This window comes from Strix aluco, chromosome 10, assembly GCF_031877795.1.
Source record: "Strix aluco isolate bStrAlu1 chromosome 10, bStrAlu1.hap1, whole genome shotgun sequence".
Classification (NCBI taxonomy): Eukaryota; Metazoa; Chordata; class Aves; order Strigiformes; family Strigidae; genus Strix; species Strix aluco.
The window spans coordinates 9,010,976-9,031,579 of record NC_133940.1 but is presented as its reverse complement, the minus strand read 5'-3'; the positions used below and the strand labels follow the sequence as shown (position 1 = coordinate 9,031,579).

The window sequence follows — 20,604 nt, the reverse complement described above, 5'->3', positions numbered from 1 at the left end:
ATAATAACTTAGTTTTCCCTTATGTAGGATGGGAGCAAAGGCAGTTGTCCACAGTCAATCCTTCAGCAGAAACTGAGATCCGTGTTTTCACGGTACCATTTCCAGGAAAGGCACACAGAGCTAAAGAGAAGGCAGTAATATTGAAATCTAACAGTCTGAAGTCTTTTGAACAGAACGCTCTCCAAAATTTCCAGCAAATACAAACACTCCTAAAACTCTGCTTCTGCTTATGACTGATCCTGATGGTGCAAATGCATGTGTGTGTGGGTGAGTGCATAGACACACAGATATAAACACACATTTTACTTCAGAGCAATCTGCAAAAAAATACTGAGAGCAATTTCTACCAAGGAAAGCAGTGGTGACATTCAGGATGACTCTTGCACTGCTCACCTCCTGATGTTGGAAGTTAAGTAACCATTCCTGCTGGGTACATGAGAAGGGAAGGTGAGCAGAGCTCCCTCTCTCATGCCTCAGGCTACTTTCTATCATATTCACTTCTCTGGCAAATCACAAAGGATGGGGTGTGTGTGTGGGAAGGTTAGCCTAATAAATTTCAGCAATAAAAAGAGTGGTTCAACAAGTTAAAAAAACCTCCCAAAGCTATTGTTTCTGCAGCTTAAACAATATGGACAACATCTGATCATAAACCCACTGAGGAAATTCTGACTAATTTCAGGGTTTCATTCAGAATAGTTTCAACACTATCACAGCAAACCAGCTAGGAACATTTTTAAAAGAAACCAACACTCTCTGCTAACTTGACAGCGTTAGCTTCTGCACCTACTGCAGAACTGCCTATGAAGTGGGTGCTGAGCACCCCAACACCCTGTGCTCCATCTTCAGGGATCACCAGCTGAAACTTCTCCCTGGGAGGTGCTGTGTGTTACTCCCACCAGAAGGACAGAGCTTGCATCAACTGTATTTATGGCATTGTGAGGTCACTGGGCCTTTTTTCGGTTTCAGATTTTGTTTTGGCAACTATGTAGATACTAGGACAAACACGTCAAAGCTGTCTTTTTGGATGTGTTACCCTGAAATCCCTCTTGTAATTCCTCTTCTATTTACTATGGGTGAAACTCATCCCAAGCAGACAGCTACACAAAGTCTATGTGTCATTCAACTACCTACTTTTATGCCTTATGCTCTCCCCGTGCACAGAATAAATGTAATAATTAGACAACAAAGAAAATCAGCTATCTAATTAAACTAAATACCTTCTCCTCTACTTTTCTCAGCAAGAGAACACCCACAGCAACTACCAGTTCATTGAAAAGAGTCAATAGTAGCATTCATGTCCTTAGCTGTTCTCTTTTTCTCTTCAAATGATACATTTTTTGCCTTTTTTCTTCTTTGCCTTTCTCAGTCCTGTATATAAAATGTGTTTCAGATGCTTGAGGATGGTACAGATGAGGAGATGAGCACTTGTGCTTTGTGTTTGCTTGTGCTGGAGGATGAACTCATAATGTAAATATAAACCTAAGGCCTGAGGGCTGCTTGCCTTGCACAGTAAAAGCAGCGGCCTTCAACTGGGCCAGGAGTGGGTCCTAGGTGATTCCAGGACCACACTTCCAAAGAGCTCTGCTCCAGTGAGGAGAAAAACACTGTGTATGATTTGGCTTCAAAGCCCATCTGCTCACAGGTTGCTGGACCAGCAGATGGTGGGAGCTATTTGTGGACTGGAGGGTTTTCATTCAAACTTGAACATTTTCTGTCTACATGCAGTACTCCCCTGGCCATTGCCCTGTAAATGTGAGTCAGCTCACTTCAGAGCCCGAACGCAACCACAGTCAATCTTGGAGTCAGGATGCACCTGTGAAAGTGATGAACACTCCTATCATCCCTGAAAGCAAGAAGAGTCTACCAATTCCCTAGCCCGTTTAATGAAAGGAGCCTGATACTATCAGGACTCTTTCACTGCATGACCACATGTTGATCCAACCATAGTTGATCCACACCTGCACAGGTAGGTCTGCCCCTTTCCGGCATGCGGACCGACGGTATGTGACGCAAATCTGAGCCTCCTGGAAGCACACGGCTTGTTACACCTGCACTGCCCTGCCCACACTCAATGCTACGCCCCTAGATCTCCCCTCCAAGAAAGGGCAACTCTGCTGCTGTTGGGCAACACGTGGGAAGGTGGCTGGACGGGATGGATGTCTGCAGATAGACGGCTATCCTTGGCTCTGCCATTTCTGCGCTTCCTTAGATCTGCTTGGTCCTCTACACGGTCTGGGGAGCCCTTTAGCTGGTAAAGTGGGAAGTCTTGGAAGTCTGGTTCTTGTTCAGCATCTTTTGATTTCTGCTGAACAATGTCTAATTTTCTGATGCTTTGCAAGCAGCTTGCTGCCATCCTTTCTCTTCGCTAACGCTTTTACATCAGGAAGCCTTGGCACACTCCATAAACAGCCATCCTTGTTGTACAAGTGAGGAAACAGGGGCACACATTTTACTTCTGTCTCTTTTTACAAGTGTCCCAGTTTTGGGGAGCTGAATTTGAAACAGTAAATGCAGTTACAGCCTAATTTTCAGTAATGCTGAAACCCAGCATTAGCATCTACAAATAATGCCCGTTTTGGAAAAGCTCGACCTGAATCATTGACCCAAGGTCACACAGCAGAGTTAAGAAGTGAATCCAGATGTCCTGATGATTAGCTCTGTCTATTGGCATTCAGTCAAGTCTTCTCTCCTAAAATAAGCTTCCTGAAGCATCTAAGACTATAGTCTTAGAACTCCCTTAAATACACAGCACGGGTAAGAACTGATTTTCAAATGAAGGAGGGGGGAAAAACCCAGTTCATTATTTTTTCCTCAAGTGATCACTGACTGACCAATGAAAGGGCAGCTCAGAGTCATTTGCTTTCAAACTTCTTCCTATAAATAAAAAAAAAGATTCTTCTTCTCCCTTTTCAAACAACATGAAGAAAAAATGCTCCACCTCACTAATCCTAGACCTGAGTAATTTAATCTGCTCTCTGTTACAATCTGTTTCCCATGTGTATCACCAGCCTGGAATTTCTGGAACTCAATACATAAGGAAGCTATTCAAAAAAAGGAAATACTACTACAAAAGGATTAGAGATAGGTCTGAACCCGATTGAAAGACTCCCTATACCACAGGAGAATTCAGCGCCTGATCCAGAGCTCATCTTCTTGACTTCAACCCAAATCTCAAACCTAAAGACGTCCAAAATGATGAGTTTCCCAGAGCCAGACCACCTCTCACCTCTGGTTCAGAGAAAGAAGAAATGAGAAAACAGGTTGAGGAGATCTGCAGTGATATTGCAGCAGAAGAGGAACAGTGCTAGCTGTCTGAACAATTAAACTGCTGAAGGAAGAGAAGAGAAGAGAAGAGAAGAGAAGAGAAGAGAAGAGAAGAGAAGAGAAGAGAAGAGAAGAGAAGAGAAGAGAAGAGAAGAGAAGAGAAGAGAAGAGAAGAGAAGAGAAGAGAAGAGAAGAGAAGAGAAGAGAAGAGAAGAGAAGAGAAGAGAAGAGAAGAGAAGAGAAGAGAAGAGAAGAGAAGAGGGAAGAGAAAAGGGAAGAGAAGAGAAGAGAAGAGGGAAGAGAAAAGGGAAGAGAAGAGGAGTTTCAATTGGAAGGGACCTACAGCGATCATCTTAGTCCAACTGCCTGACCACTTCAGGGCTGACCAAAAGTTAAAGCATGTTATTAGGGGCATTGTCCAAATGCCTTTTAACACTGACAGGCTTGGAGCATCAACCCCTCTCTAGGAAGCCTGTTCCAGTGTTTGACCACTCTCTCGGTAAAGAAATGCTGCCTAATGTCCAGTCTATGTAAAAGACATGTGAGAAAATTATAAAGAGTTTTAGTAGTTAAAATTCAGTCTCCCATGCAAGCTTACTTAGAGTTTTATCTACTTATTCATTAAATGAATATCAAAGGATTCACTACAGCTGAGCTAACTGACCTCATTTTACATCTTTGGCTTCATGCGTCCAAGTTCAAGCGTAAGAAACCTCTTCACCCTCTTGGTGTGTTTAATTCTCGAGCATTCCAGGTATAATGTGCACATAAGTCAAAAGGAATTTAAACAAAGCCCTTACATTTCAAAATTTGTCTTATCCTCATTTGGCTCCGAGAATTTCAGCTGCTTTCCTTAAATGATCTGCTCACATCTGCTCTCCAGCTGAGCCGTGTTCATGCCCCACTGACCTTACTGCTGCCATCTCTGTAATCTTGGAGCTGAGAATAACCAGCAACGCACCCAGCCCCTGTAAGCGTCAAAAGCCTTTCAAGAAAGAGGAGGTAGAAAAGAATCAGCCTTTATGTAACAGGGAAAAGAAGGATTCCAGAGAAAAACCATTGTTTGACTAAGGTGAGTAATGGGAGCTGCACGCCTGAAGTGCCCTGGCCCAGCTCCCTCAGGCAATGGGAACTGGAGGCATCAGCATCTTGCAGGATTATACTCCACAAGGGCAGCTGGCAGCTATTTTTCTAATAGAGAGCACAGCAGCATCGTTCACACTCATTTGATTCTATTTGCTGCTGTTCCTATTCAAACTCGGCTAATCAGATCAAGTTATTTCTTGGCCTGTGCCTTAAAGCTGAATAAGTAAACACCTTTCATAAGGCCTGAGCCCACTCGTTTCAAGTGTATGATCAAGGGCTAAACTTGAGTATTATGAGAAAACTCACCTCATTACTCAGACTTTACAAAATCACTCACAATTGTCTTGAAGTGGCACTTTCACATCTAGTGTTTTACTTCCTGCGTTACAAATATATAATACGGTTGCAAAGGATCCCAACCACCAAATACACATTTGTGTTTCAGTTGCCCCAAAGAACAGTTCTTTGAACTGAGAATAGCTCATAATGGCATCAGTTAAGACACTATGATGCAAAATATTTTCTGTGGCTACCAGACCTTCTCCACAGATCTCTCTTCTTGTTTACTGTGAAGAAAACAGATGATAAACAGATGATAAATATAGCTAGCAAATGCATTTTGGACAAAGTCATGCTTATTTGTAGTATTTGCATTAAGTAACACTACAAAACTTTTGCACCAGAAAGTAAGTTGATCCAAGTGTAATTCCATCGCTGTTACACCAAGGATGGATTTGAACTATTGAAGCTTACAATTTTTTTTCAAGAAGAATTGCTGCCACTTATGTTACTGGTATTGTCAGTAATATAACCGGTTTTCTTTCTTTAAAACACCCCCCACACACTTCTCTTTCTCTTCTCTGAGGCATTTTAACTTCACATCCAATTTTTTTTGCACTGTCTTGCCCACATCACTTCTCAACTACCTCCTCAAAAGATGGTTATTTGTTTTGAAAGCTTCAGGAATAAAAGAATATTTAAACAATTAACTGCAATCATATTCATCATTCTGCATGGTACACTGATATGCACTAGAAATACAATGAGAAAGCAAAACTTTCCTTCAGAAAGAAGAAAAAAGACGATAAAACATCCACAGATCTCTCTCTCTCTCTCATTACTTCGTTATCTTCTTTAGACTGCAAATATGTCAGTCACTGGAACACTTGCATACTAGGTCATTATTGTAACACATATTATGCACAAAGACCCAAGGCCTCATTCTGTCATAGATAAGATATTCACAAACATCCTTTTTTCCCCCCTTGCAGTTTATTTGCATGGCTGGCTGGATAATCAGCCATAATAACAAAATATGACTCAGCACGACTGAATGTCCACTTCACTTTGGGGGTTCTCTTGGACATTTGGGGTTTTTTTTAAACTATTTAAGATGGGAAAAGATGTGTCCCTCCCAAAAAATGTTCACGTAAAAAAGATTTGAGTAAACACAGAGACTGGGGGGAAAGGAAGTGGATCAAACAGCAACGTTTCTGCTATCGTGCCCTCCAGGAGGCTCTGGTCTCTTCAGCCACTCTGCCCCGGGTCCCTCATTGCCTGCTGCAGCACAGACAGGCACGGATTGCTCGCTGATGGCGAAGGGAAGACACAGGACAGAGAACGGGTCATGTCCCACAAGGATAGGCATCCCTGAAATTAAGGACATGAGGGTTTTTCTGGACATCTAAGTGCTGTCTATGGATCACAATTGTGCAAGCATGCAGAACATTTTAAAATATCCTTTACTTCACACCTGCAATGGTCCAGTACTAAGAATTCTCCTAGTATGAGTCAAAATCAAGACTCCAATACAAACAGTAAATTAAACACATGGATCCACCTCTCTCGAAGGATAACACTCCTCTACTACGTTAATAGCAGCAGTGATGGATACTGCCATCTTGTTGCGCAATCGTGGTTGTATATGGATGTGGCTGACAAGGATGGTGGATTTGTACCTATAGATATCTGTGATCCCTGGTTTTCAAGTAAGGGACCAGGCCAGCTGAAAAGGCTGCAGCACGAGATCGCATCTCACCTGGGACAGAGTGAAAAGAGGCAGGCACATGCCTTTTTTTTTAACCATCTGTCTAATTTGTGGGTGAAAACAGTGGGATTTATTTGTGCTTTCCAGAATTAGGATAAACATTAATTTATTACCTAGGGCTTTCCTGACCAAAGCACATTAAACTGTATATCCATATATTAACAATGTCCATACTGTATTTAACACAACAAAATTAAGCTGGCCAAGAAAATACACATTAAAACCAGTTGATGGCAAGAATCATACTGTAATGTACATGCATAAAAAAACACATGGGTAAAAAGGGAGCTTGTTTCTGTGATAATCTGACTACGTAATACCACCAAGGCCAGCAAGATCCCTGACAAACATCTACGCAGTAGCATGAAGCCAGCAGCAGAAGTTAAAAATGCCCATGACCTTTAGCTGGCAGTCCCAGTTTCCTCAGAATTTCACACTGTGTTTGAAAGGCAAATATCATCTGTACTTTCAACCTCCTTCTTTCATGCACTGCTTTTGTGCATGTCTTCTAAAAATCACAAGCAAATTATACAATAGTTTAGCCAAAACTCAAACAGGGAAAACATTCAATTAGGCAGGGAGAAAAGCTAACTTCCTCCTTCCTTCTCTTCCTCTCATCAGCCCTTCTGCAAAAGATCAGTACTAAAATTCCTGTCGACTTCACTGAAATTAGTATTACACCCATCCTGATTTAATATTACAGTTTCTTCCAATTTAATTCAGTTTTGTTTTCAACAAGTGAGAAGTGCAAAACAAACAAGAAACTAAAGCTGTGTCCTTAATTATTGCTTATGTATAGCCAGTGCTTCAAAGAGCCAGCAGAGTTATCGCAGAGCAGTTGCACAACAGGGGCACAGGGCACCTAGTCCTGGCTCAACTCCCAATCAAGGTCTATGCTCACCACCAAAGCTTGGCATCGCGTGGGCAGGTGCAAAATTGAGGCAGAGGATGGACGGTTTAGTGTTCAGGCTGTCATCTTCCTACCGAAGCCAAAATCAATTCCTGTGCCATGATCACGTCCCAGTGGCAAAATCTGCAGCTTTGTGCTCATCCTGTGGACAAATGCTGCACGTTGTAAACCAGGATGAAGCTGGCCGTGTTTATTAGGGTTAAGCATATTTGGCTCTCTTCAAAGTGAGCCCCTGGTTATGATCAGTGCTGTCACAAAAAGTAATCTGAAGTACCTAAGCTGCTTTCTTCCACACTAAAGTTTAACTGAATAAGAAATCAAGTACAGTACCACAGAATGTTTCTCTTGAGCCTCAGAAGCTTGTTTACCATTGCCGGAGTAGCTGAATTGCTGAATGAAATATTTACAACTATTCATGCAATCAAACTCATTTTCCTTAGGAAATAACTGATTAGGTATCTCACATCTGTTCCTGACAATGATTTAAGCCTGTGCTGATCTATATCTAGACCTGACATGAATGTTAATGTTTTAGAAACAGTCATGCTTAATAGGAGGGTGACGACAGGCTATCCAGTTCTGGTTGCGATTGACTGCAGTTGGGAAGTTCTGTATGTATGAGTGAAGGATGACACAATCAGCCCACAATTTTCTCTGACCTTATGACCTAGGGCTTAGGAAGCCTGGCAGGAGATAGAAGTTAGAGCAGAACTTGATGCAGAATTATTTTGAAAATTATCTTCCTATCCCTGTCAAAAGTTTTTAATATCTCACATTTGTTTGCTTCCTCTATGCAGAGCAGCAATCCTGCTCCGCCAGAGTCCAGCACCGCATGTCATCCTTCCAGCAATACTTCCCCATCAGGACTCTTTAATTGAAGCTGATGCAAATGTTGCAAAGCCGGGAGGAAAATCAGCTACTAGTAAAGTTGAATGAGATGATTCCTTAATAAAGCACGATGTTCATGTCAGGGAAGACATAAAAATAAATTCCACTTTTTTTCTCAAGAAATAGCTGTTTTATGGGTAAACAGTCAACGACAATGCACTGTTAGAAACAGAGAGAGAAATCTAATGTTTAGTTAATCTGATTTAATTCATCCAGCAATCCTCTTTTCCACAGGAAGCTTATGACAAGAACTTACAAAAAAAGCAGGGAAAAGAAGTATGTATTGCAGTGGCTCCAAACTCCATACTCTTCATTTCTGCACAGAGCAAGGGAGAAATCTTCATCCCTCTCAGGTCAACTGCAAAGCTCTGCAGTGTTGTGTCAAAGATGCCAATGACAGATGATCTGTATTACTGCTCCTTCTGGTAAGGTGCATCCATTGAGATAACAGTGCTTCCTAAGTTCTGACAAGAGCAACTAGGTCAGAAGAAAACTTTTGACAACACCTATAATCACTACAAATTTTACTTCAAGGTCAAGGAACCAAATAAAAACAACTGAAGAAAATGAGCATTTGCCTGCAAAGAACCTCGTAGAGCTGTAAATCAAATACAAACGAAGTCTATATAAGTGTCTGAACAGTAATCTCTGGAAGAGTCAGGAATGCCTCATAAAAGTAGATTTCAAACACAATCCAAAGAAGATTAAACTGACAATTCATCTCTCTTAGGACTTCTATACATCATAAATAGGCATTATGCCGTCTATGTAAAGCAGCTCATTATCTGATTTATTCACTGATATCTCTTCTTATTCAAACAATTCAAACCGGACTATATTAGAAAATCCCAGAATAGTTTCCTCGGCACTGCAGCTTTTGAAATAAGATGGTGATTTATATTTAGAAAATTTTACTTACCATGCAATCAGATCCTTGTTAATATAATACACTATAATACACAATCTCTAAGGACAATTTTTAAGAAAGATGCTATTCCAGCTGGATCACTTATTAATATTCATATGCTTTCCTTCAAAAAAAAAAAATCAAAACACAGAAGTTGGTCTTCTTTGCGTTAGTCTTTTTTCCATCCCTCAAGGGAAAACAGAGATTCTGCTCTAGTCACAACAGCGTACTACCAACAAACTAACCAATCTAACACTCCAGATCTTGATAGCTCTACTAGTTGCCATTTTAACTATAATATACCCAAGATAAGGAATTCAGTTCCAGATTCGAAACGTGTGCTGGATAAGATGAAGTTCTGATTCAGCCTCATTTCTTGTTTCCAAATGGTCTGGTGGCAATTTTAGTCCATTGCATTTATTCCTCTCCCATTTTGGGCAACGGATCTTTGCCCTTTCCAGACAGTATACCAGGACTGTTGCAGAATCATATATACTCTAACAACCTTCTTCTGGGACCCTCTCCTTCCAAACTCTGAATTATTTCTAGAAAGTAGAAAAATGGAGTTGTAGACAATTTTCTCACTTAATAAAATCTTCAGCAAGAGTTCCTGAGTTGTGCAAACTTCCCCAAATAACAGACTTCTGCTCTGGGCCTGGTGAGACATAGATACCAGGAGGTCTTGCAGTTGAAGAGCCAAGTCCCAAGAGGTGTGAAGATGCCCCAGATAAGAAAGTGACTTAGCTTCACAGAAGTCCATGCTCCAGCAGAATGAGCAATGAGAATTGTCTGTCCCAGGACTGGCACCCAAGGGCCAATGTATACTCCCTCTGCAATTACACGGCTGCACATGACCGCTGCCATGTGGGAGGTCAACCCCAGAGCTTACGAGAGAAAGAAAATAAAGTAACTCCCTTTTTCTATGTTGACCCATTGTCTTCACTAATGACAAGGCTCAGCCCTCTGCAATAAGCAAGATTAAATAGAAAATGTAGGTGTTAAGCACAAAGGTGTTAGCACAAAGACTTTGTTTTATTAATATTTGCTACTATGTCCTTGACATTAAAAGCCTGCCCAAAAATGAAGCCACTCCGATTATTCTGTCTGAGAGAAAAGGCAAGCTGTTGATATTCATCTTTAACAAATACATCAGTAGCAGAGTCAACCAGAGTCCTGCCTTTTTGCTGCACGTGACTCACTTCACACACACACGTAATAAAATTTGATTTGAAACAGTTTGATCAGGGTGAATATTTTTAACTTACTGTAAATCGTGCCAGTGTACATTGCACTCAGAGACAGGACAAACAGGTTTATGGCCAAACTTCCTCAGCAAGGGGTGTAACCCTCCCCAGCTATTACAGCCTCTCTAATTGCTGCGTTTGCTGTGACAAGCCAACAGTGGACCAAACACACAGCATCCTCCTCTATACATAACAACATATTTGCAGTTTGTGCAGTAGAGCTTTAACCAGCCTAAACCCAAGGCCTGACTCCCAGGGACATTTATTTTTCTCTTCGGCTGATGCTCTGGGAGAGGTCCTCACTGCACAGAAGTTGATGGAAGTTCAACCCTTGCCTTCATCAGGGCCAGGGGTTCCTCTCATCCCCTTCAGATAAAGCCTCTGCATTTGCCTGAAAAATCTTCCTATAATGCTGCCATGTCTATTTAAAATAATTAATGGCAATGGGAGCTATTATCAGCTCATTTATTGTTCATTTATTTATCAAAAAAATGGTTTACTGAGTACATTGCTTATGGTCAAAACTTTATTGTCCTGAAGCAATGTGCCACACTGTGCTGTGAGTTAAAACAAGATTAAAGAAGGCTGAGCCCAGAAGAGAACAAACAAACCTTATTAATTTCTTTTAAGCATGTGTGTATGCGTGTGTTTGTGGGCTGAACAGATGAAGCAAGAGAGGAGATTAGCATTTTTATGGATATGATTCCTGCCATTGCTACATACGCAGAAATCTTGCGTAAGCTTGGGCAGTTTGTAAACAAGAATAAACACACCTTTGTGTTTATCTATTAGTCAATCAATTAATCAATCTGCCTATAGCTGGCATTCAACAAAGCACCTCACATTGACTTATAGATCACCTATAGGTGAGGGGGAATCCTAATCGTGAGGAGACAGAGGCCCAGTTAAGTGTCTGCTGAGCCGTGACACTGCCATGGGGAACAGAGGGGCTCACCGAAACCCCTGCCAGAGCCAGGGCACAGCCAGCCGCGCGGGTGGCAACTGCAGGTACAACACAGCCACCAGCCAAGCCCAGGGTACTCAGTGTAAAACTCCACACATTTCTGTTTCATGCAACAGGTCCCTGAGAAGCAGTCCCGGAGGACTGAGGTCCCAGAAGCCGGTGGAGGGTGGCGTGCAGGGTGGTATAGCCCTCCACGTCGAGCCCTTTGCTCTCAGCACCCCCAGGTGATAGGGACCCGGTGGGAGGGTGGCACAGTTGTCCTCAGTCCATCTGCTCCGCAAAGGTCAGGTAGCACTAGTGTTCAAGGCAGTTGTTAGGCAGTGCCACTTCTTCAACCATATCCAGAACACGTACGTCACTGGCAAACCATCCTATGCTCATCTTCCACCACCAGCAACAGGAGGCCTTTTCCAGCTGCTCATGTTTGCTTGTGTGTACTCATGAGTGTGTATCAGTCCGCCAAAGTTAAGGTCTTGCTCTGCCTCCCTCCTCCCCTCCTAAGGAAAGATATATTTTACAGTGTTCTCTGTGACAACGTTTAGCGAACCTCTTGGTTACCATAGTGTTATGCACTAAAGAAACGTTGACAAATTAATCAATTATACAGTTGTGTTTGTCTAAGAATACAAGTCACAGTCAGATGATTCAACACATTTCAACAACTCTGTAGAGTCTGGTTAACACACTTGCTCTTCTACCATCTCAATATTATCCTCATCTGCACTGTCATTTTTCCACATTTCAATTTCTCTTTACAGGCAGCTTAGCAGGTATGTGATCTTTGCTTCAGGCTAAGTCAAGCTGTTTTCCTTCTTGCTAGCCTGTTTGCTTTCTGTCATTTGTTTTTCCTTTCCTTCTCTCTTTCTTGTAATAAGATGCACATTATACATTCAGCTTTCCTACAACAAAACAATGTTTTTAAAATTACTAATCCATCACTAATGGTCAGCAATCACTTCTTTCTTCTAGAGGTTATCCTGCACAATTCACAGAATTTTGCTCTGATCAGCACCAGAGCAGAGCTGATTTTAAATCCAGCTTTGCAACTTATTTTAGGAATATCAGGTAGAAAAGGAGCACCAGCCCCAGCACTCCAGTCTCAGAAAACAACACTATTAATGGCTACTTCACAACATCTCTTCAACCTGCTGAGATGCACCAGGACACCCAGAACACATCCTCACACCATACAACAAACTTATGACACACATCAGAATCACAAAAGATTAAACTGTGGTTCTGACGCAGAAAAGGGCAGGTGAAGATCCCTGCCAGTACTGCACGTCCTTGTATCCTTACAAAGTTCATCAGATAACACTAGCAACAGATCCCAGAAAATATACCATGAAGTACAATACGGTTACTGGCAACACAACCTGAAGGAAAAATGTCTCTCTGGCCCAAAATCTGATGAACAGGTTAAACCAGGGAGCATGCCAGAAAAAACTGCAGGCAATTGTGACCATCTAATGCTACAAGGAGTCTCTGCACTGCACACTTTCAACGTCTAGTGCTCGAGAGGAAGGCAAATATGGGGGAAAAAAAGATTCAAATCTACAGCTATAGGCAAAATTCATTCTTGCCTTGGCTCCCAAAAAACCAGCAGGAGCCTTGATGCACGGGGTTAATAGTGCAAACAAAACCAGGTCCATTCTCCTTTCAATCTTACATTAAAAATACGACTACACCGGAGACCAAAGGACTAACTCTGTAAACTTAATTTCCTATCTCCAGGAACTCTCTAATTTAATTGTATAATATCTTTCACAAGATTATCAAGATCTATCTCAAAACTACCCTAATTGAAAGACTATTACACAACTTCAATCCTTAGGTAGCTAAGAGCTTTCTTCTAATTTCCCATCCAAATTTTTTCATGACTAACTTAGACAATCTGATCTTGTGTGCATGCTATCTTTTGACTTAGTTTTTCCGCCTTCTTGCTATTTAGTCCCAGCTGTGTATAAAAAGACCTACTGTAACCTGCCCCTTCATTTGTTCAACTGGCCAGAGCTAAACAAACTACACTCTTTAACCTACAACAGAGGGTCCGTTTGTGTAACCACACCTCTAGCCCTCCCACAGTTCTAATTTAACATTTTCTTGACTGGGGTGTCTAGAGCTACGCAAAATCCCAGTGGGCTACTCCATGAGCAGCAGAAAGCTTTTGCATGATGATTTGTACAATGATAACATCAGACTTCCCTGAACCCCTCACATTATTTCCCTTTGATATCCAAGGTTGTCATCGGTGTCCTTCACAGCTGTATCTCACTGCCTGCTCGCAGGTATCTCCTGACCAGCCAGTGCATCCACATCTCTCCTTTCTGTCACGGACAGCTGACGAGCTCTTGTTTCACACTGGAAATTCTTGTTACCAGTCTCCACGCTTAAAACTTTGCATGACTTTGCACTCAGGACTATTAAATGTCATTTTATATCTATCACTCCAATCAACAAAGTCATCTAAATTCCTTTCATATGATAATCTAATCCTCCTCCATATTGACAATACCTCCCAACTTTGTGTCATCCCGCACAGCTCCTGGGCACACACCCAGACCCTACCCACAGCCCAGAGCGGCTCCGTTCAACAGGCGCAAGCCTGGTCCCACGGGAGAACAGCACTAATCTCTCTCCGTCCTGATGACTCTCTCTCTGAATACCTCCCTCCATTCAGACAACTATATTTGCATCCAACTGTTGTATCTTTTCCTTAGCCAGCTCCTTTTCCACCTTTCTATTCTTGTATTGAACCACCATCTTCATTTTAAGCAATAATGTCCTGTGGGGCACGGTATCAAACGCTTGGGTTTACATTCCGGCCTTACCCCACCTAAATAATCTGTTACACAAAAAAGATGTTAGATTAGACTAGCACAATCCATCTTTGATAAAATCTTGTTGTAATTTAGCCTGCTTCCTCATTATTTCCATGTCTACTTATTCTTTCCTACAAAATACGTCATGAGACACTGTGTACTATTGCATTCAAACCAGCAGGCCTATAGTTCCCCGCATCGCTTTTTCATTTTTTGACTGTATAGGGACTCTGTGTACAGGACACAAATGCTTCCCCTCTTCTGCAGCTGAAGAGCCACGCAGAGCCTTGCTGCAAGCCATGCAAGCCTTGTGCCACTGCTTTCAGTATTCCTGCACTGGGATTTTTGGCACTTCTTCATCTGTCTCGCTAAGATATTTAAGTTTTGCTTCTTTTCTTTGTTTCTTTTTTTTTTTTTTAACTTTGCTTTGAATATCTTTCAGTCTCCTGCAGATTTGTTAGTAATTACACTCTGTTCCAGATTCTACAGGAGGTTCTGCTTTCATGAGAAAGTTGTGTCATTATTTAGAGACATCAGTTCTCCTTTCAATTCGGGCATGGGTAATTTCAGTTCTGTGTAAATTAACTAAGTGCAGGTTTTGGTTGAACCCAAACAAGTTCATCTGAACCAAAATAAGAATGTCTTCATGCAAGGTCACATCAGGTTAATCAAATCACTTTAAAAACAGACTTAAACCAAATTGGTGTAATCTCCCCGTGTAGACAAGGCCAAAGCCAATAACGGAATATGAAATAGGTCAAAGTCTCTCCTTAATTGCACACACCTCTGCAGTTTGACTGAATCTGGTGCTTCTGAGGCCAAGCAGATGTGCAGCCCGCAAGCCCAGCTGTGTACAGAGCGCTTGTCGAGGCCTTGCCACCACCTCAACCTCATGTAAAACCGGGGCTCCAGTGAGACTGGAGTAATAATAAAGAGGCTTTTGCAGGGCTTCTGCATAGGGGCGCCATTCGTTTGGCATACAGGCCACAGGGCAAGAAGTTGTGCTGTGCTACACAGCCCTGCATGCACCAAAAGTGCAGAGAATTAAAGAAAAAAAGAGAAATGTCCTCAGCCTGGGCAGCAGAACAGGACAGACAGGGCAGAGCTGCAGCCGGGCACAGCATCGCTATTGAAGCAGGACGACGTGGGGCACGTTGAGCAGAGCATGGCCTTGGGTGAACAAGGATTCACGTGAAAGAAGGGTGTCATCCAGGTCATAACAAATAAATACAGTTTTTGTACCTGCCTGACTTCCTTAATAGAGATTTGGAACTGAAGCGATACAGAGGTGTATCATTTTAATAACACCAGCAAAGACCCGTCCACACTATTTTGGGTTTTATAGGTTTTACTATTTTGGTTAAAGCCATATTATTCCACTAGAATCAGTAACTGCTCCAGTACAAGCCTGGATTGAGTTGTTCTGGCATGGGCACATAGCTTATTCCCCCAGTCTTGAAGGAATGAGCTATGTTGGCATTAAAACTTTTGTATCATTACATGTGAATCTTGGGAGATTGTGTAATTTAGGGCAAAACAATGCAACTTCTGTGCACAGACAAGCCCTAGCTCCAAACTGTAAAGACATCCTACCAGTTTTTTGATACTACTAACGCGCAGAAGTTGGATTCAACATCAGTATGACTGAAATGTACTGGTGCTTCCAACACCATGAGACTTTAATTATGAACTACTCATTTGCTAATTTTAATCTTTAACCTTGAGCTATTTTTGAGTACTTGATGTATGTCTTAAACCAGCGAAATAATTTAATACAGACGTAGTCTGAGTGGCTAAAAACCAGGAACCATCACATACCTTCCTGCCAAATTTCACTGAAGTTTGTAGTTTATCAAAAAAATTTCAAACCAATTTTACTTCTTCCTCTAGATGAAACAACTCTCATCTACAGCTCTGAATGAACAGAATGAATGAGCAGTAAGCAACCACTCCTCAAGCCATTTGCATTTTTCCTATTACATCTTACAGAAAAATTCTAAAGATTCATAGTAAAGACATTTAGCCCAAGAGATACAAATGCCTCCCTTCCACACAAACTTCCACTTTTGGTTTAACTCCTGAGCCTCCTCTCCTCATTAGTGCTTGCTGCGTTTGTCAGAACTTTGTCAGCCACAGAGCCCCGAGTGCCGTCCTTATGGTGCATCCGCGCACAGGGTGCTCTGTTCCCCCGCCACGCCTCACCGACACGCTGGTTTACTCTGATCAGCACATCACAGGAAAGTTATCTTTTTTTAAAACGCAGTTTCTGGAAAACCAAAAATCCAAATGTATTTTTCTGACTGGGTAACTACGGCGAGGCATTGCAGCCTAGGAAGTTTGTGAGAATTACCCCAATTCCCAAGCAAAACAGCACATGTTGTAGTATGTTCAGTACAAGGGGTTCACACTGCAGACTCCCGAAATTATCTGCTGCTTCAAACAACAGTCGTAGGACCCATGAGGACTGTAAAACCTACGTATCAAAAACACAAAGAGCTGCCTCTTTAAGGCAAATTCCCATTTCCAGAGCTAGGGATTAGTGAGCAGCGATCCAGCAAAATAAGGGCAGGGGAGCACCATCATTCTGCCTAAAAATGAGGCAACTCCTGAGATTCTCCCATTTATACACCAGAACGTCTCATCCCATTACTTAAATCAGCACCGCCGCTTTCACTGCACATGACAAAATAAACTTAGGCTAATAAATAACCCTGCCCTCGCGGGTTATACCGCACGGGTAAAGCATGGGACATTTTAACAGCTCTGATTTCTGGTGCATTATCTCCAGGGCTGCTCCCCTGCTGAAGAAGGCAACTTCATTCAGGGACCAGTGCTAGTTGGCACTTAGGTGCCGGTTCTGCCCCCAGAAAGGGACTGCTATGCTGCACTTCCCCAAAATCCACTTAGGATGGCTCAGGAGCCTCCTGCCTTTGGGGAGTGTGACATTTGACAAAGGACAAGTGCTCTCTAAAGTGCATATGACACCTCATTTATGAATCACGCAGGGCTCAGCTTTGAACTGTGCTTCCAGTGCAAGCTACCCAGAGCAATCAGTTTGCAATTTCTGCCTGTAAGGACCAAGGCTTGGAGTTACCATCCACAAATCCACAGCTCAAACGTACGAGGGACTTCCAAACCCTTTATAATTCCCCTCTCCTAATGTAAACAGTCTGTAAAAGCAAATGACACAATAACCCTGGTGGGAGGAGTAACTTTTCAACCTGGATTTTAGATGCTATCTTTAGGCACAAGACTCCGTTCGGAGGTTTCTCCCCACCGTGTTTTCAGACAAACGCATTCCCAAAACGACAGAAATCCAAGACAGAACGAGACAACTGCCATCAGGCCCGCTTTAGCCTCCCGTAAATCGGTTTCCCCCCTCCAACCCCCCGCAGCTCTGAGCAGTGCTCGGTCCCGTGGCTATTCCCGAGCCGGTCCCTAACCCGGTGCCCGGCCGCTCCAGCATCCCCAGCACCCGGAGACCCCCCCCCGCCTCCCGTCTACAACGGGAGACCCACCGAGCCGCCGGCGCTGCAGTCCCGTGCCCGACCTGCCGATACACGGATTTTTTTTTTTTTTTTCGGGGGGGGGGGTGTGGGAGGATCAGACGACTTAAGTTGCGGCTGTAAATGTTCCTCTCCAAAACTTAACCGGGACGGTCCCGGAGGTGTTGGCGGAGGGCACGGGGGCTCGCCGCGAGTGAAGGGACCCCCCTCCCGCACCCCCGCGCCCCGCCGCGGGGCCGTACGTACCGTCCCGGAGGATGCGCGTCCCGGAGCCGCTCTCAGTGCCATGCCCGGCCCCGGCGCGGTGCCCCCCCGGCGCCAGGGGTTACCGCCCGCCCCGGGCTGCCGCTGCCCGGGGGGGACATGGCATGAGGGCGGGGGGGCGGGGAGGTGCGCGGTGGGCGCGGGCTGCCGGCGCGCTGCGGCGGGACTTGTGAAACTCGCCTATTGCGGCGGCCGGTTGTGTAACGCGGCGGCGGCGGCGGCGGGCTGAGCCCGTCCTCCCCTCCCGGCACTGCACAGGCGCGCTCCTCCCCTCCGCCCCCCCTCCCCGCCGCCACCGGCGGCTGCCGGGCCGGCGCCGAGCGCGGGCCCGCCCCGCCCCGCATCGCCCGGCGCGCGCCCCGGCGGGACGCGGGCAGCGCGGGGACCGGAGCGCGCGCGCGGGGCGGGGTGGGGCGGGGCCGGGCAGGTCGCGCGGGGAGCGGCGATGCCGGCCGCTGCGAGGAGACGGCGGAAAGTAGGTCACCGGCCCCGGCCCGGAGCGGCCGTTCCTCCCCGCCCCGCTGTTCGACGGGCGAGGCCCAGCGGGGGTCTGCCGGCCCCGGCGCCGCCGCTGCCCCCTCGCCCGCGCTGCCCCGCCGGGCCCCGCCGCCCGCCCGCTTTCCCCACGAGGCGCTCGGCACCGCTTCCCGGCCCGACACGAGCTGCGCTTCGGCGGGATTAGTCACCCCGTGCCATGAGTCACTGCCGGAGCATTTGCCTCTTCCTTCCTCGTACGGCTCTTTTTTTTTTTTTCCCTCCCCTTTCTCTACCGTAACGATTTTCCCTGCTCTCCAGGGCAGTGCGTTGCCCCTTCCCCGCTTCCCCCGACACCCCCGTGCCCAGCCGCCGGCGGCGGGAGGCAGCGGGTCCCGCCGGACCGGCCGCGGAGCCGGCGGAGGGGCCGCTTTGTCGCTGGTTCCATTAGGTAACGCCGGTTGCCGGGGCTTCGGTTTATACTTCTCTCGGTGCAGGCAGCAGTAGAAGCCAAAAGCCGTGGCACCGGGAGCGGTCTGTGCCCCCCGCCCCGCCCCAGGCCCTGCAGCGGGGAACGCGGGTCGCGTTGGGGTGACCCGGGGGCGCGCGGGGCTGGGGGCATCGCTTGGGCCCCTGACCCAGGCCCCGGGCTGCCGCAAGCAGCTGCACCGTGTAATCCCCCCTCCAAAACTGAGCACGCTGACCAACAAGTCAGATTTTTTTGGAGAGAGATATTTTGGGGGGGGGGGGGGGGTGTTGGTGTTTGTTTTTTTTTCCCGCTTCAACTCGTCTTGGAAAGCTGCTCCCCACCCTGCGCAATGCTGGCAGATCTGCTCCTCTGGGAGCACGTTCCTGCCCACAGCTGGCAGACCTGACCCCCGGCTTTTTTTGCTCAGCCCAAATTCCCGTTCCGCTCCCAGCCCTCGCTCTGCCAGAGGAAAGGGGGCGAGTGGACAGGGTGCCTGCATGGCCCCGGCCCCCACACGTGCCAGTGGCCCAAAGCACAGCACGGGGGACAAAAGCAGAACCAAAAAGGGGACAGCGGACAAAAGGCTTTGCTATGAGATTTTTAATATAAACCTGATGCCACTGAGGAAAGGGAAGTGATGTTGTTATAGCAATAACCCTGAGGAACATGGGCTATTACTGATAAAGACAAGAGAAAGGGCACCTCTGCACGCAGTATTTCTTATTTTCTTTCTTATCAGAGACAAACAGCGTGGTTGTGCTGACTGCCACAAGTGGCAAATCTCACTGAGAGCCGCTCGTCACACGAAACACAGCAACCCTTCCCTCGTTCATGTGGGGAAAATCATTCTTGCCCTCTTTCACACAAATAGGTATCGAATGTGGCGTTTCTCTCCTTTTTTACTTGAGTTAAGGTGTGTCTCTGCAGCCTGTGGTGCAGCCCTGTCACCCGAGTGGCGGTCACTGAGAGGATGTCATTGCCCACATGCGTGGATACACATTTGGGGAATTAGATCAGGAATAAAGAGAATACCACACTCTGCAGCTGAGGCACTGAAGATTAAGTACCGGCAGACAGATGCTGTGGGCAGTGCGGGCAGGATGTGGCCCCAGAGGGGCTGAGCCGGGGCTGGGGCAGGTTTCCCCCCAAAGGCACCAAGTGGCACAGCCATGGCCCTGGGTTGTGCGGGCAGCCAGCCGGGTGTGCTGGCACTGCCCGGCCAGGTCTGCGGCTCGGCCACTTCCACAGCCACCCCCAATCCCGCGAGCCCGGCAGGCCCAGCAAACACCATCAATGCTCTCTTCTAATACAGCAAAACACTCGGAAATACCACTTTACGCGCTAATTGCAATAACATGATTTTCTGACCAGAAATCATGTTTTATTTGAAATGTTTCAACCAAGTTCCCTGCAGCCCCTGGCAGGTAGAGACGGCAGGCTGGGCCACTCCTCCTATAGCAATGCTGAAACAGTTTTCATGTCGATGGCTTTTGTTATGTCATTTAGAAGAACATGCTCTCCACTAAGATCCTTCCAAAAGTTAAAAAAGAACGGGGAAACAGACACTTTTCTGACACAACAAAATTCATACATTGCTCAGCAAGCTGTGGCATTGGGCAGCTTTGGCTGTACTCTGCGGTGGTTGGCATAGCCTCAGATTTGTTTTTATTATTAGTTTTTAACAATGCTGCATTGCAAAGACATGGCAGCAGCAATAAAACCAAGAGACAACTGGTTTTGGCCAGAAAATAAGAACAGC

The 20,604-nt window shown here is 45.3% G+C and overlaps 1 protein-coding gene across 5 annotated transcripts in view; it reads right to left on the bottom strand.

The window, feature by feature from the left end:
* The window catches only part of PASD1 (PAS domain containing repressor 1), a 107,250-nt gene that overhangs the window by 36,057 nt on the left and 50,589 nt on the right, over window positions 1-20,604 (bottom strand). Inside the window, exon 1 of one of the 5 annotated variants that reach the window (XM_074835163.1) lies at window positions 17,885-18,058. The exons of 3 other annotated variants lie outside the window; for them this stretch is intronic. The gene's annotated coding sequence lies outside the window, so the exon portion shown is untranslated. Of the gene's footprint in view, window positions 1-8,451; window positions 8,495-17,884; window positions 18,059-20,604 lie in introns of those variants that run through there. One more of the 5 variants, XM_074835164.1, reaches the window with a different exon arrangement.